Below are 18678 nucleotides of genomic sequence, written 5' to 3'. Positions count from 1 at the left end.
CTACTGGAAAATTTTCTTTGGGATGCACATAAAATAGATTATATTCCATGAAACACAACCAATCATGCATAAACTTTACAAAATATCTTGGCCCTCTATATGTTAAAACTAATACCCTATTTCTCTCCTTTTCTTTGCCACTGTTCCCCTCCCAAAAAAAAGAGTTTATAAATTCACATCATATTAAAATGGGCAGAATCCTATTTCCTTAATCCTTTGCAGTCTGATTTTGCAATTTCTTTCACGGCCACATTGTTCTCTCCATCTCCCAATTTATATTTGATTTTCCTGTCTCCCTACTTCCCACATACAGTCAGCAACCAAGTCCTGCTGATTCTTCCCTTGCTGTGTTGTTCTTTCTATTCCTATTGCTACAAACTGGTCCAGGTCCTTACCATTAACTTTCAATGTTTCTTTTGCAATAGCCCACTAACTAGCTCTCCAAATCTTCAGTTTTTCTCTGTTACAATTCATCTTGCATACTTTTGCCAAATTAAACATCCTAAAGCATAATTCTGATTGTATCGTTTCACATTTCAGACATTCCAATGGTTCCCCATTATGTCTAAATGAAGTTCACCTTCAACTCATATGAGGCCAGTGTGTTTGTTGAGTGAATGAGTACAGAAATTCCATATGCAGGCTTTAGCAACTAATTGGCGATTTACTGAATAAAGCCCAAAAGAGAAGTTTCGTGTCTTAAGTCAAGCTTCCTCCATATATTGTGTTTGTGGCCTCAGAAATATTTGAATCATGACTAGTAAATCAGCTGGAAAAAAGGAGTTAGCATTTTACATCTTCTCTCCTCTAGATTTTTAAAAGCTCCTTCAGACTTCACCTGAATATACCCTTTATTTCTATTCCTTAAGATACTATAAATGTTCTGTTGATTCTTCTTCATGAATATTTAATCTAAAGAGGTTTGAAATTCACGGTGACAAAATATACAATTTGTCCCAGTGTTCTCAATTATTTCTTCCATTTCAGTTAAATGTAAATTTGAAAATATTATATCCTGAATTAATAAAGAAGATTTGGTAAAAACCTTTGTGAAAAATATCTACACAAAATAAAGTTTATTTTTAAATTCCGTGAAAGATAACAGACCAAAATGGCAATGGAAGCACACACCAAAACTTCCCCTGTTCAAATAATGATAAATCATGAACTATTTTTAAAATATTTGAAAGTGCAATCTTGTTCACAAGCAAGAAATAAAATTTTCCATGGCCCACTAAAGAAAAAGAAATATACAACAATAAAGGGTCTTTGTCTGGGTTAAGCCCAAAAATGAATGGTAAGGATTGTGTTTCAGTGCTCATATAAGAAAAGCCCTGAAGATGCCCTACATGTGAACCAAGCACCCTGCATGAAGCCAGAGTTATGGCTGCATTCCCAGCCTCTGAATAGAGGGTAGAACCATTTTATTCACACCATCACAAGACCTGGTACAGCTGGGGTAACTGCTGAATTGCCCTACAGGGAGGGATGTGTTGAAGAAAATTCCCATGCGAGACGAGCTTTTAAAAAATAAATTCACAAAATAAAATCAGCACTGTAAAAAACAATGAATAAGCCCAATAGAAGGAAGAATTATACAAAGAAATAGAAACAACTAAGCAATCTGAAAAGAACGTTTAAATAATGATGTTTAAAATTATCAAAAAGGAAAAGAAGGATTATCACCAATGAAACAAAAGCTGGGTTATGAAAAAGAATAACAGTTGTGAAAAAGAACAAATTGGAAATCTTGAAATGGAGAAATTTGAAATAAAAAATCCAATCTATGGGCTGAAGAGTTAACTAGATAGAGCTGAAGAGGAAATTAGTGAACTTGATAGTGGAACTGAATAAATCTCACAGAATGTAAAGAGAGAAAGAGATTGAAATAAATAGAAATGAAGAAATGTGAGAATATATATGAATACATAAATATATATATTCATATACATATATACCAGAAAGAGAGAAGAGAAGAGAAGCAATATTTGAAGAAATCATGGCTGAAAGTCTCTCAGAATCAAAAAAAGACATGGGCACATGAAAGAGTCACAGGTAATATCAAAACAAGAAAAACGCAATCCCGGAGTCATTGTAGTAAAACTTCAAAAGATCAAGAATAAAGAGAAAAATCTTAAAAGCTTTCAGAGAGGAAGAGTCAAGATTACCCACAAAGAAGAATAATCAGGATGACAGAATTGTTTCCTCAACAACCAGAGCCGTTAAAAAAGAGTGGAGAAATATCCTCAAAGTGCCAATAAAAAATAACTGAACCAGATTCCACATCCAATCAAACCATCATTCAAGAGAGTAAGAAAGATATTTCCAGACTTACAAGAACTAAAAAAGCTAACTATTCATGAATTATTGCTGAAAGAAGTATTAAACTATATACTTCAACTTATGGGGAGAAAAAGAAAAAGAATGCAAGGAATAATGGTGAGCAAATAAGTCAGCAAAACATGCTGAAATATGCAAAGTGCTGACTGCTTAAAAAGAAACTAGGGGCCCGCCCTGTGGCTGAGTGGTTAAGTTTGTGTGCTCCGCTTTGGCAGCCCAGGGTTTCACTGGTTCAGATCCCGGACGCAGACATGGCACCACTCATCAGGCTATGCTGAGGTGGCATCCCACATAGCACAACCAGAGGCACTCACAACTAGAATATACAACTATGTACTGTGGGGCTTTGGGGAGAAGAAGAAGAAAAAAAAAAAGATTGGCAACGGATGTTAGCTCAGGTGCCAATCTGAAAAAAAAAAGAAACTAAACTAAAATTCTAGAAAAAAATAAGGGAGATGGGAGTCGATGGCTAGGGCATGAGAGAGATCAGAAGGATGTTCTAAAATGTACTGAAGTCCTTATCTTCCATGAGAGGAGATTAGCAATACAAACTAGAGACCTTTTTAGAAAAATTAAAAATTATAATGTGTGTTAAGTAAAGGGTAGCCAAAAGGAAAAGTGGGAATAAGAATATAGAGTTTGGCAACATTTTTTAAGGTTCTTTTCCCTGTGGTCTTCTAGCCCTATTTATTATCTCCAGAAGACTAAAAGATCCTATTAAAACTACAGAGTTGACTTTACCGTGAATAATGGGGACAACGTGGAATTTCCAAATCAGACAGCACTGTGTTTAATCACTCACACTTTACGGTTTTTAAAATAATATTGAATAATTTGACAGTAGGATAAAAGAACGAGGCTTAAAATAACTGAATAAAAATATTAGGAAAAGCCCACTTATTAGATCATAAAAGCCTACCAACGGAAGCTGTTAGAAGACATACATGAAAGCGGAATAAAGCTGGATAAAGTACACACAGTAAAAGTCAGTGCCAACACTTGGCTATGGATTCCACGAAAGCAGTCGTTTAGGCAACATAGTGGGTACACACTTTTCTATCTCTTCTAAGAATGAAGTCCTTTCATTTAGTAATTATTTCATTTACTAATTATTCAGCTTCTGAATAAAGTATACAGATGAGAACTGTTCATGTCTAAACGAATAGATAAAACCTGTATTTAAAAAATAGAGAGAGAGAGAGAAATACAATTCAAATCAGAATTTTAAACACTGAAATAATAAGGGTAATTGTTTCTGAATGACATGATTATGAGTGACACGCTCTTTCTTAAACTTTTTAATATTTTCTACTGTCAACATGTATTATTTTGTGTTGCTTTATCATCAGGCAAAACAAATGTTTTAAAATTTTCAAATTTCCATGTGAATTCACCTTTATAAGGATTCAATTAATAGGCAAATATATAATTTTAAAGAAGGCTTCCAAAATCCTATGTAATTCATCCAATTCAAAAGCAGTTTTAATCGAGTGGTTTAATTATTCACCTAACCAAAAGTCAACATGTAGCATAATGTGAGACTATGAAACTTGTTGCTTATAAAAAACTAGGGCTAAATCTGGTTTTATAAACTAATCTCTTCTGCTCACAAATCAAAACAGTTGCTAAAATAGTAAAGTCCCAATGAGACTAGAGAAAAATTCTAATTGTCCAAGGAAAATCAACTTATTCTTAATCAAAACAGAAATTAAGTTAAACTTGATCATTTTCCAGACTTTTATAAAATCAATGCATTTGTCCATGGAATCTTCAGGAATAAACTTGTTCTCTAAGACCTGTATTAAAGTACCTACACAATTAGGCCCGTCCTGATTCAATAAAAACATTCATTCAGAACTATCATTCTCAAATTTCTAATCATAACTGAGTAATCTGGAGGTTTGGTTAGAGTTTGAATTTACATGTCTGGGTTGAGTCAAGCGTATTAATTATTCCATTTTGCATGACTCTGTATAATGTAATGAACACTAACAGACTTCCTATTTCCTATATCTCATTTTTATTTTATTATGCAGTAGTGCTAAAGACCAGAAAAAAGACACCTGAATTTAAAAAAAAAAAAAAAGTGACAAACATGATTACTGAATTTCCTAATAAATTACTGAAAGCATTTTACACTCAAAGTACAACAGTGATCTAGTTAATATTATTATCCTCACTGATTAAAAACAAAGACAACAAAGACAACAACAAACCAGAAAAGTCTCTTATTGAAGGTCTTGTTTTTACCCAGCTCTGGAATACTCATTTGGCCATTGCAAATAAAGTACTTTAAGTGCCATTTCTACAAATTCCTATTACTGTATCTGGTTCAAGAAGCAAGTCTATTATCAACAACATGAAAACATTCTCACTTTTGTCACTGACAAAATTTTTAATGACCAGGCTAGTCATTTACCAACTTTCATTGTTTAAAATCTAATAAAAAATTTATTCATTTTTGATGGATACCTTAGCTCTCAACAAGGTTATCTGGAATTTCTCGGATCTTCAAGTGGAGAATGAATTCAATCAGATTATTGAACGAATTCAACCTGATTATAATCAGAAAGGTTGATTTCCATAATTACACTCAAGCTTTTATTCTTTTAATGTATGATTATGGTTAAGGATATAATGCTGTCCAGAAGTAACTACATAATATAAAGTGGATCAGCCACTTACAAATTCAAGGTCTGTATCAACTGATTTTACTGGACAAAATCCATGAGGAATAACTGATAACAATACTACTACCCCGTCCATTAGACTTTGTTGTGCATCACCACATATGTCACAGAATGTAATATTCAAAAATTGTAGGAAAAGCAGCATCATTTGTGATCTGCAGTGTAGTTGATCTGTTGTTTTCTTCACCCCAGGACAGACTTCTCTTTCCTAGAGTGTTCTGATCTCCTTCTGAGGGTTTACCTTTTACCCACTGGACACAGACATGGAACCAGAATCAGAAGTCCATCCCTTTCCTAGAAGTCGGCATGTTAGCCAAGTTAGGCCAATGTTGGGGGTCTCTCCTATGAAACTGAATCTTGAGTAGAAGAACAAAGACACTAGAAACATTTGGAGGCTTTCATTTCAGCAGAGGAATCCGGATCAGATTCTTCCTGCTACAAGACATTTCGGGATTCTCCAACTCTCTTAAGATGTCTTGACTACTCTCCTATTTCCTGATTTTCCAGCCCTCCTTCAATTCTTTGTGCTTCCCACACCATTCCAATAAATTTTCTTTTGCCTAAATTAACTGAAGCCAGTTTCTATTGCATGCAACCAGAGAACCCTGAGATACCCTTTGACACATGAAGCATCTGAAGTGCAGAAATGTTAAGTCATTTTCCCAGGGTTGCTCAACAAGCAAGAGAGTGGTGACCTCATGACTCCTAATCCAGTGTTCTTTCCACTCTGCCACAAAGACGACCATACAGCACTTTTTAAAAATGGAGCTGGGTTTCCCAATGGTGAAATGGCTTTAAAGTTTAAAATCATTATAGAAATAACTTTCCTTCAAGAAACAAAAAAAAAAGGATAATCTAATTTTGGATAACCATAAGCATGCCCACAGAACTTTTAGAGAAATGCCATCTATTTCCTTCAGCAATATTTTCAGATTCCTACAAGGAAAACCTTCTATCATACCACATACTTCAAATATTGGGTTATCAATGCCTGCTACTCACTGACTGATTCCCCAAATGCTTCTTTCCTGGATTGAAAGGTAAAAAGAAGCAAAGAGATGCTGCAAATTAAGTGAATTGAGAACACTAACAACAATAACGGCTATCAATTTTTGAGTCCCTACCATTGGGCCAGGCAATTCATTGGACTCTTTTATATATATATAAATTATAAATAACATATCTATAATGTTATTAAATCCTCATAACAGTAATGCAGGGTCAGTACCAATATCTCCCTTTAAAATGAAGGAACTAGGACTTAGAGATGTTAAGTGACCTGCCCAAGTTCCCATAACTGAAAAATGATAGAACTACAACTGGAGCCCGTATTCTCTCCATGAGAATATATACCCTCTTAGAAACACCGAAGAAAGATGTCAAGAGATAGTCTTTCCCTTCAATTTCCAAAGGTTTAGACAAAGAAAAAGTTGGTAATACCACAGACTATGTAATAACTAGCAGTGCATAAATCAAAATCAACAGAAGAACTAAATTTATATTCAGAATTTGGAAAATTACAAGATATATATGTTAGCGAATCTGAATACTTGTACAATGATCGAAAAGAAAACATTTACCCCCATTTGCTGCAAGAATGTGAGCCAGAAAAGGCTTGCATTTTGAAAAAGTCCAGAAATCTTACTTTTAGGTTTTACAAGGGGAAAGGGACCTTCGCTTTCTCTCCTGGATTTCTTTGCCTTTCTGCTATATTTCTCTCCAAGAAGTTTAACTTATATCAATCAAAATTTCCATTTTAACAGATGTACATCTCAAACCCAACATCCCACCCTTCACAAATACTGCCTAACCCAATAGTGAACGCAAAATGGTTGTTACGCGGAATATTTCTTTAAAACCTTCAGCAGTTAAGAAAAAAAGAGACACACCTAAGCTTATTTTTTCCATCTGGATCCAAAACTTTAGTTCATGGGCAAAGTATATGGTATTTGTATTGGCAAGAAGAAGTGTGTGATTTCAAAACATCATCTAGTAGTGCTGTAATGTAGGCCGCAGTGCTAATGAGGCATGGTGGTGAATATCGTTCTTGTAATAGTATCAATTGTTTCAATATGTAAAAGTCTGTTTAAAGCTATATATTGAACCTCTATTCATGTATAGCCATCCTAAAACTGAATTCCACGCGTTACCAACAAACTTAAGTTTACAACCATCTCTGAAAATAGATCAAAAGGCACACCCTGCTCAACATGGCTCGATAATGTCCTTTTCTGGGAAAAAGTGACAGTAGCCCTCAAAAGAAAAAGTTTCGGGTTTTTTATTGAATGACTGAACAACCTAATGGAGGTGTGGTCCAGACTTGCCATTTGGTGGGAGGAGATTCAACCCGGCTAGATTATAGTCACTTCAACTGGGGCTCTGTCTCCATGAGGATGCTAAAATCAAGCAAACAGGAATTCTATCAGTAAAGTGTTTAATGAGGATGTTCTGTGGTAGAATTTAAGCATATGTGACTGTACTTATTTTTCCTATTTGATTGTTTCATTGCTATATTCCTCATTAAAAAAAGGCTTTTCAAATATCTTGAGGGACTAGGTCATGGTTATTATGTGCACGTACTATAATTCCATTGCATGTTATTTTCATGTAACATCATTGAAAAGACCTTGTAAGTCATATTCCACACTCACAAACTCAAATTCCTTTCAGATACATCATTTGTTTTCAGTCTACACCCAAAAAAATTGTCCCCATCACCAACCAGCCTGGCTGCCTAAAGAAGGCTTGCGAGAACCCATCAAAGAAGGCAATGGCAAGTGAATGATGAGGAGCAAGTTTGTCAATTCTGGCTTTTAAGGGTGGAATCCAATTTCGTGTATCCAGAAATCGCGAGTTCCATGCTATTTATACTTAATCCTTACATTGTTTAAAAGAAACCCATAGAGTGATTTGTGACTCCCAAATTGCCATAACTATCACACTCTCAACACGAGTATGTAACTAAGATGTGGAAGCACAGCTGGCTGATTGCACCTGAATTTTTGCATCTGCAACTAGTAACTGGTCCAAAAGGCTCCCTTTTGTATGGGGAACAATTGGCCAATGAGTGTTTTGTAATATAGTAGAGCTCCTTCAATGCCATTAAACGAGAAGCAGAGATTAGATACAGGAAAACAAAGCCGCCTAACTTCCTCTATTTAAAACTTCAGTGTTTATACCAGATCTGGAAAGAAATAAATAATTAAGATAAGATTCCATTGGATCCAAAGAATATGCTACCCTGGAATTCTCACAGTAGTTAAAACAAATTTAAATAAAGTCCAAATCTTTCCCTAATCCCAGAGCAATTATTTTTTGCCAACATGGAATGTTTCATGCCCTTATCAAAGGCATACCAAAGCAACACATAGTCTAATTCCACTTTTCCGTGTTTTAAAACACGGACACCTCTTGCTGGAGGATAGGAGGAAGGAGAAGCCTATGATGCTCTTTGGAGGCTCCATATAAGCCTGGTTTCCTCGTCATCAAAACCCGAACATAAGGACTCCTTCTCCGTCTTTATCGTGAAGGTGGAACTGTGGTTCTTGAAAGCCTCTCGCTGCCTTCTCTCCCAGCGTTTTCTCGCCTCCCATCAGTCAGAGGAAAGAGTGCCCCCACAGGCCATCATTAACCTGCCAATTCTGCCTCCAAACAAGGAGGACAAGAGCTCACTAATTTGAAGATCAAAAAGCCACTTGTCCATTATATAATTGGAATGAAAGGCAAAATGTTGCCGTTCTGAAGAGCACAGTAATTACTAGCTGTTAATTGCTCTCTCGTGGTGGCTCACTTTTAATTAAAAAGAACAGCTCGTTGCAGGCCGATAAGCAATGGTGGAGACCACTGGTTTAATCAACAAAGCAGAAAAATTTGTTTCTGCCGCAGCCAACAACAGCTTGAGAAATCTTCAGATGTCCAATTGAGATTAAAAACTGTCTATTTAGTGCAGTCAGATTTTATTTTAACCAAGAAAATGACTATTTGAAGTCTTCCAATGTGAGTGTCCCCGCCACATCCCCGCTGGTGCCGTGGGGACTAATCATGGGCTAGGGTTGTGATCACTCAAGTAAAGAAATTTAGCGACTTTCCTCTTGACTTCATCATTCTTGGGTAATTGGCCTGTCTGAGGTGAGTACTCTTTTTTTTTTTTTTAAGCAAGCGCTTTAAAGTATGGAAGGCCCACAGACTGTGCATTTAATTACTGTTCATATTTCATGCAGTCAAACAGAATTTCATTTAAAAAGAAAATGATTTACCTATCTTAAAAAAGCCTTATATGCTCTGCTTTGTTTTTTTTCTTGCAGGGGTTATATATTTACAGGCTAAAAAAGATGTGTTTGGGGCATCAAAGTTAATTCTGTAAGATGCTTCTCTGTCTTTTCCTCTTTCATCTAATAGACACAAATGACTTGGGGGGCTAGGGAGGGGGGGCTGGCGGGTGTGCGGGTACTCCCTGGAAGGATAATACTACTTTTAGTTAAGAAGGTTCCCTAGGTTAAGTGGGGTTACTTGGTCCCCGTTTGGCTCGTATATCTCCAACTGTGGACAGTTTGCGCGCCCACCCCGTACCTCTTTGCTTCTCCCTCTACTAGCTGGAAAGCCATTTGTTTTTAAAATTTGCATGAGCTTCCACTTAATTGTCCCTCACGGGTCTCACGCAATATGTAAGTCTAGTCTTTCATGGAGGAGGAAAGTACTGCTCTCTTCACGAATCATGGGAAACATGTATCTCTTTGTTGTCTGGATAATATCAAAACTGTGTCTCAATCACAATGCCAGTGACCCAGACTGTTGGCCAAACATCTACCCTGTGCATTGGGTAAGCGTTAGCACTAGTCATCCTGAACAAAATGGTTTATCACTTCGGCTCAAATGGTGCTTCTGAGAAGATCTATCCCCTTGTCAGCCGCTAAAGCAAACTTCTTTCTCCTAAACTAATGATAGTCTTCAGGATATAGCCTACAAACACATGTATGTAAATGGGTAATTCAATTTAGCATAATGAAAAATTAACCTATTGTTAGCTTGATTTGACAGTCCTTATCTTTTCTTTCAACACACTGTTGATGTCAGGCTGATGGAGACTGGTACCCCCTACTTGTCTCTATGCCAATCTACTTAAAGGCACGTAGCGCTCCCTCCTACTAGGGGATTCATCAGTTGATTCCTAAATTAACTTTCCTGCATTGTGGTGTCTATTTTCAGAAAGAAGGGGTAGGGAAGGAAAAGAGAAGTTCTATATGGTTTTCTTTTATCCTTCTCTTCATTTATGTCCAAGAACAAATGGCCTATCATTGTGGAAAGAGCAGAGTTCAATCTTAGTTTAAATCCCACCTCTACTGTTTCTTAATGAGTAAGCACGGAAAACTTATTTTTCCTCTTAAATCTCAGTTTAATCTGTGGAAAAAAAATACCTCTTTTAAGGAAATATTGCAAAAAATAAATAAAATGATATTTTGAACACAGTAGGTTCCCAGTAAATGATAGTCGTTCCTAAGGAATGTTGAATGCTGATGACGTCATATGCAAGCTAATTCAAGAAGGGTTCCTCCCCAGTCAGTTCTCTATATACTTTCAAATATAGCAGGAGGACCAGGAGAAAACAACCCAGAACTGCTTTGTTGAGTGTTCCCCACTTTCTGCCACCCTTACACTTCATCACTGTGTACATGCCATTAATTACTTTAACTACAGTAAAATCTGGCATGAGTGTGGGGTGGAACAGAGAGAATCAATGAATGACCCAAAGAGGAATTTGATAGTGGATTTGCTTTAATAGCAAGGTGGGAGGGCATAAAAGAAGACAGAATTATTTTCCGATGTTTAACTTCCTGAAAATTTTTCTCAGGATGTTAATGAGCAAAAGAAGAGCACATACACACACACACACACATACACAGACACACACACACATTTTCCTGACCCCTTTTACCCAGCCTGTCAATCCTGTAAGTTGGTAACCTTATTTAAGATAAACCTAAGGAGAAACTATCCATATGAGCAGCACCACCTTCTAATTTAAGAAAGCCATGCAACTAGAAAAATAACGAAATTAAATTATTTTTCCTAAAATAGTAAGTACTTTCCTAAAGTACATATGCAAAGTTGTTGCCTCTTTGATGTAATATTCCTTTCTGGCTATTCTTTCTACTGGAAACTGTTAAATGGCTTCTTTTATTTCTTATTGATAATCAGGAAGCTTTTAAAACTATTATTGGACCCAATGGAAAATTCAGTGCCTTAGGTGAAGGATATTAGTCTTATTTTCAGTTACAAAATAAACTTGACCCTATAGTCATCCTGCCTATATACAATCATGGAAATATCAAGTTATGAGGTTGAAAGAGAACCAGAAGAGTCTTACACAAATATAGGCCTTTAAAAAGTGCAGAAGAAGTATAAATAGTCACTAAATTCACACTCAGATAAATACCAAAGAGAACTGCTTGTTCATATGCCTCAAGGCTTCATCTTACCCCAAGGCTGAGTAGCAAAGGGTCACCTATGCAAGAATAGAACTTGATATTAAAAAGTAAACAGCCCATTTCTGAGGAGCAGCCTCTTCCACGGGCCCCTGGCATGACCCTGGATGGACCTGGCACTTCCCTGATGTGACGATCGAAGTAGAGAAGCCCTGAAGGCCCATCCAGCTTGAAGAGTCTACGTTTTTATGACTAATTTTTCAAAAAAATGTTTATTGTGGTAAAATGGATATGATAAAATTTACCATTTTAACTATTCTTCAGTGTACAATTTTACTTATACAGATTTTAAGTGTAAATTACACAGAAACTATAATGTACAAGTGTACATTTTTAAATTTAAATGAAGTACATTCACATTGTTGTGTAACCATCACTACCATCCATCTCCAGAACTTTGTCATCATCCCAAGCTGAAACTCTATACCCATTAAATACCACCCCATTTCCTTCTTCCCCTAGCTCCTTGTAACCAGTAGTCTGCTTTCTGTCTCTATGAGTTTGCCTATGCTAGGTATCTCATGTAAGTGGAATCATACATTATTTGTCCTTTTGTGTCTGGTTTCTTTCACTTAGCATAATCTTTTCAAGGTTCATCCATGTTGTAGCACGTATTGGAATTTCCTTCCTTTTTCAGGCTGAATAATATTCCATTGTGTGGATATACTACATTTTCTTTATCCATTCATCTGTTGATGAACATTTAGGTTGTTTCCCCCTTTTAGCTCTTGTTAGTAATGCTGCTATGAACATTGGTGTACAAGTATCCATCTGAGTCCCTACCTTCTATTGATGACTTGAGATTCAGGAAGAGTCCAAGCAGACTCAAGAGGCTATTGACAGCACACCGTTGGGATCGGGTTCATCTCCCTTGGTTAGAATGTCAAGAAGATAGGTACAATATCACTTGATTCGCTGTACAACACCAACTACCAGAAGATACTCAACAAATGTCTTCTGACAACAGAAAGCAGATTCAGCCTCTTTGGATCAATTACATGTTAAGCCTAAATCCTCTTATGAGGTGTGGGCCATCTCTAACACGCTCATTGTGCTAGTTAAGGGCAAATGCCAAACAACATGTTTATGCACGGGCTCTCTGACCACTCACCTTCCTGTGTCTACTCACGGCATCCAGACCAGCAGGCCCAGGATGGCTGTAGCCAGTTCTGATCACAGTGAACTCGCATTCACTTCGTGATTGGGATGTGGAGGGGGAGCTTTTTTCCCCTACTTCCCGTTTCTAATTTTCAGGCAGCACCTGTCACCAGCAGTCTTGACTTTCACAGTTTCTTTTGAGTCTCTTTGCTTTTTTTCTCATACTTGTTCTAAGGTTTATCAGAGGAAACACTTGCCCTCCCAAGGATGGCCTCCACGCTGTGACAGATTAATCCAAGTTGAGTGAACTTCCTTCAGACAGAGGACACTAATTATTATGAAGGCACTTAGAACACAATGCGAGCTGACATCTGACAGACCATTCCCTGCCAGCTCTGCATTGTCTTAATGTCAGACCCTGTCAGTTCCCAGCCTTAATTACATCCTGTTTACAAACATTAGGCCTGACTTCAGATGAAGCCTTAACAAAGGTTGACAAAGGTCAGGGTCACATCGCAAGGATGTTATCTGTCTGTACTCTCCTCCCGATAAACCAGAGGTAGAGGGCTGATTTGGGAGATAGCTTCCCAGCAGAAAAATGCACTGTGGTCACTAGAATATCTAATCTCTGCGGACACATTTTCATCCAATCCGCTTAGCACAGTGGCAGGGAGCAGGCTGGTGGTGGGGGGACCACATTAAAGGGCCAGCTCTGTGCTGCTTGTTATCTGAAATCCCCTGAGGGCAGACGTGGCAAAGGTGTTGGGAAAAATCTTCAACAGGAAGGCAGTAGTCACCCTTTGCCACTGAATCAAGAAAAACAAATTCAAGCGTTAAAAAAAATGCACCCCACTTAAAATGGAAACCGGTTTCAACGAGGACAGGCAAATTTTGACTAGTATAATAACCTGATTTCTTTTCAATCACTATTTTTTAAATGTTTTTATGTTAGAGTCAATTAGCAGATTTTTCTTAAGCAAAGTGCTCTTCAGATTCATTTCAGGTGCTAGATTTGTAGGTCTCACATCAGACTTTCTTTCAAATCAATCCGACTTGGGTATCTTTGAATTTCAACAGGTTACAACAGTAATTAAAGTTGCAACCCATCAATTTTTTTAGGTTAAAAATGGCTTCAGTGATCATTTGCCAATCTCTACATTCTACAAACAGGAAGACAGTGGCCCAATGAGGTTGAATTATTTAATATAACTAGAACTTATAGCATGCTGGTGGCAAGGCCAGGCTAGAACCAAAATCTCCCACACCTGGTCTGGGGTTCTTGGGAAGTAAACACCTTTTTTTAGTAGTCTTATGGAGGCTGGCATCTAGTTACAGACATCTGTTTAGCAACTTAGTCATTTTGCCCCTTCAGCCTACTCTCCTAACTAAATAACTTACATTCTTTTCATCTTATAGGTTCCTATCTTCTAACACAAAAATTGCTTCAAATGTTCTTCTCTGGATGCACTTCTCCAAGCCCCGAAATTCCCACAGTGCACACAAAAGCACTCGGCAGGTCATTTATGTAAGTGCTGGGGCCCCGTTTGGTTCTTCCACAGTACCAAGACTTCTACTCTGCTAGGTCCAGCTCATTTTCCTATCTGAGTCCAGTTAGCTGCTTCTGTTCAGCAGGCTTGCTCTCTAAATGCACACCTTGTAGAAGTGAGTTCCAGGTGCATTTCTAACAACTTTGTCATAATCAGTTTTCCAGGTTCACACTGTTTTGTAGAAATGGCTCCTTTGGTCTCTAGCTCATCGGCTACATCCCTCATCACCTCCACTGACCTGCCGCACCCACGCCGTATGCCATGAGAACTCACTTTCAGGCCCGCTGCTCAGTCACTCTCCCAAGAAGCTCATCCGGCCCTAGAGTTCCAATTTCTTGCCACCTGTGGGTAACTCTGAATGTTTTAGGCTTAGTCCTAACTCTTCACCTCTCTTTCTTCCTCATCTCTGTGAGAGGCATCTACACCACAACGTCAACTCAAACACAGTAAGTCTAAGCACAATCACTTCTAGGAGCTCTCTCCCAAACCTCTCATCTTGTACAGAAGAAACACTGTTCTCCTGATCCCTAATTTTCACTTTTGACAGTCTTCTCAGCCCTACTACTTCCCCATATTGAGGACCCACGTCTTGTTAACTGCTTTGTCCAAAGTGCCTGCCGCAGTATCTAGAACATTGTAGGTACTTATTAATATCTGATGTATAGATAACTCAGCAAAAAAATGAAAGAATCAATGAATGAATGGATGAGCTTAGTGAAATCACTGAGTCTTATCAATTCTTTCTCCACAACATGCCAGCTGCTCTTTTCTACTTCCTCCTTCATGGCCATCTCCATTTTCAAGGCTCCCATCACCAGAAGCCTGAATTGCTATGAACTATACTTGGTTCATCTGCCTTAGTTTCTCCACCGAATCCTTCCTAACTATGGCTGGGGACAGACCCTAGCAGTCTACAAAAACTAGTGCTTCAATCTTACCTAAGAAACAGACCCCTTGCAACAATGCTATTGAATATTCTAATTTGTTATATAAAAATGTCAAGTAGCTCTAGGCCCAGGTCTAACTCCTGCCAAGTGTGACTTTTTTCGTTCCCCCAGGATGACAATGAAATGCTGTTAACTATCCTTTGACTACGATCCTCTGAACAGGTGTGCGCTCCATAACATTCTGTGGTCTAGACCAGATTTCCCAGCTTATGGGAGATTATGTCATTTGGGACTGGATCCAAGACTTGGCTTAAATAAAGATGTATTACTGCCTTGCTGCTCATGCATCGACCACATGCACAGAGTGAAGGCAGATGAATCTGCCCATCAAGTGTAATATGGAGCTCTCTGACAACAAACTTGACTTATGGTAGTAAAATTGAGGTTACAGGGAAATTGAACTAAAATCCCTAGGTGTTATGGTACTTTAACTTGCTTCGCTCACTGTGATGAGCTACACGATTCAGAAGGCAGTAGTTACCGAAGGCTTAAAAAGTTGTGTTCTAAGATATTTCCACGGTCGAGCTGTAGATTTTGTGTTTGTTGTGTCTGCCAGCTAGTGGCTGGAATGTCCAGTAGGAATTTCTATCAATTAGCAGAGGGAATAAATGTGGACTGGGGGTGGGAAAGAGAGAGGAGGGCCAAGAGGAAAATGAATGAAAGAATGAATTCTTTCCTGTAAAACCTTGAGGAAGTGTGATAAAGCTGGCCTTTTTGCATGCATTACATATACATTTTAGTGCTAAGTACAGTTTAAAGATGGACAATAATCATCTGTTATCTGGGTCACACTGACACATTAATGGTTCTATTTGTACGTCTTAGGACAAGATCAATAATCGAGAGCTTTAAAAACATCAGGAACACCTGCAACTTCTTCCCACCGCTGAAAAATAACCGCCTGCTCTTTTTTTCAGGGGGTTGTTTTACTTCCATTGCATTTGCAACGTCAGTCACATGCACAACTCACTCTCCCATTAGAATTGGGTTACAGCCAGTGGCTAACGCCTCCGGAAATACAGACCTAATATTTCACAATAGCTCCACGAGGGTCTGCAACCACATGCTTTACTAACCCAAACAAGAAAATCTAATTTTAGAGGGAAAGGAGTTGAGAGGGTCATAAGGTAACCATGTCAGTAATCTAGTACATACTTTTACATTTTTGAGTGTGCAAAAGTTCAGTGCTTACGCGAGCTTCCAAATTCCTAGTACACTCGCAATAAGCTGTTTAATTCAAGTGCAGGGAAACTTACCACAGGATTTCATAAAATGCAGCTTTTCCAAACAGGAAAAGAGCCACTAACACAACCAAAAATTCTACAGCTCTGAAGCAGAGAGTCAAAGAAAAGATATCATTTTACAAAATAACTTAGCTTGCCAAGCCAATTGTGCCTTATTCTGTGGTGATGGGGCCTGGGGAGTGACTAAAGGGTTTGGCATGAGAGGAGCCCAGAGCCTAGGAAAGCAGGGGCTTCCAGGGTGCAAAATTAAACAGAAATCTTCAGTGCCCAATAAAAAGGAGTCAGGATGTTTGGAGAAGCAATTATGCCCACACTGACCGTTGAAGCCTTGAGTGCCAAAATCTTTCCTTTATTCAAGCATCTGGATCTAAAGCAAGATTGTTTTTAATTTAAAACAATGCTAGATTTGATTGTAAAAATGTACTTATTGTGCGTGGGGTAGGTTTAGGGGCCGTCCTCCCTCTCCTCTCCTCAGCACCTTGAACAGTAGCCAGCACACAGCCAATGCCCAGTGAATGTCCACGGGATGGGTGAATAAAGGAGGGAACGTGGTAGGGGCTTGAACATTATCTTGGTGCCTCCTATGTATCATACTTTAAAACAGTCCCTTTAAAATATCTGAGAACCTGTATATTTTTAAATCAACTTTTCCATCATATATAATTCAACTCCGAAAATAAACAGAAATAAGGAATGTAATTTTTGCCTCTTGGTGAGCAATCAAAAGAATTTTTTAATCCCAGTAGACACAGTGATGGATAATTCTACTCTAACAAAGGGAGAACAGAGCAGTCCACAGCAGCTCCACCCACAGCTCACCACTGGGAGAGCAGTTGCCTTTGGAGAATGATAGGAGGGAGCACTGAGTAAGCTCCTGCCCCAAAGATCCAACCTCCCCTTTTACCCCACCCCAGGGCCACTCTCCTGTGGTCCTCCGGCTTGAAGGTGGAGTGTGCAGGAGGAAAAAGAAACAGGGATGTGATAAGGGGTTTTGCCATTGGCCAGACCCTGAGGAACGACATTATTTTATCCTCCTGTGATGATCCCAACTCACTCACTGCATTATGTCTGCCCAAGGTTCTGAGCAGTTACCAGCTGGCCAACTTCCATAGGGTCAGCAGTCTAGACAGATAGCAGTCATCATTGACTGATACAAAGTAAGTACTCAGTATAGACATATAGTATAAACATTATTATCACCACTTTACAGAAGAGAAAAGTAAGGCTATCTATTTAGCAAGTGATGGAGTTGGGATACGAACTTTAGTTTGACTCTAAAACATGAGATTTTTTTTTCCACCACACCACTGCCTCCTGGGCCCCGATGTAAACTCACACTCCAGATGAGAACGTGGTTGTATAGAGAGGCACTCTCTTCCATATTCAAACTAGGCATCATTTTTGGATAAAATCCTTTGTATATAGGGCCTAATCATTTAAGCTCAATAGCTTAAAATTTGAAAAAACTACAATAGTACAAAGAAACAAACATCATAAAAGTCTCTCATTTCACCACACACGACAGAGGGAACTCTCTTTGTAAGAATACCTTGCAAGCTTTGCTTGTACTTGTGAAAATAAATATATTATATTAACATTACATAGTTCTTTTCCGCTGAAAGAGTTCAAAGCATTTTTCAAATGCCAATTTTGGTATTTGCTTGAGGGAAAAAAAACCCTGAAATATTATAGACAAACTCTAGGAGGCACTGCTTAAATAATTTAACTTCCTTCTTCCCAAAAGAATGTAGGTGTCTCAAGATAAAACATGCATCAACACTAAAACTTTTCAAATTAAAGTCCAACATCACTGCAGAAGTACAAAAAAAACCACCCTTAATAGACCATTACCATTTGAGCACTGAATTTAGTGTTCAGCTTCTCGAAAAACAAGGTGAAAAGAATAAAAAAGGGGGAATATACATAATTCTCATTATCCAATCAAAGGGCCTTCTGTGGACTGTTGTTTAAGAAATTCTGAGTAAGGTATTGGGTATCTTCTACTACTATTTTACAGAAAATACACAGATGCATATTTTCTTCATGTGACATTACTTAAACTTACCCTCAACAAAAGTGAAAGGAGCAACATTAAACGAAAAAGGAATTTGTTTCAGGTGCAACTCTATTTTCCTCCTACATTGATCATATCTGATTTTAACACCAGTGAATAGTACACTTGATTCCTTCCAACTCTTTTTCAAGATCTTTTTGTTATCTGTACATTTTTAGCAACAAAAGTCCACCTTTTGGTTAAGGTAACATCTATGGACCATTTCCTATGTAACCTTAGCCCAGTGCTAAGCATGCATTCTCTCGACTCAGAGACT

At 38.0% G+C, this 18678-nt stretch overlaps 1 protein-coding gene across 9 annotated transcripts in view; it reads right to left on the bottom strand.

Annotated features, from left to right (window-relative positions):
- Positions 1–18678, bottom strand: part of MECOM (MDS1 and EVI1 complex locus) — a 533910-nt gene that overhangs the window by 377231 nt on the left and 138001 nt on the right. The window lies entirely within an intron of this gene.

The sequence above is a fragment of the Equus quagga genome, chromosome 4 (genome assembly GCF_021613505.1).
Source record: "Equus quagga isolate Etosha38 chromosome 4, UCLA_HA_Equagga_1.0, whole genome shotgun sequence".
NCBI lineage: Eukaryota > Metazoa > Chordata > Mammalia > Perissodactyla > Equidae > Equus > Equus quagga.
Note: the sequence above shows the minus strand (reverse complement) of the source record. Positions and strands in the feature narration are given on the sequence as shown.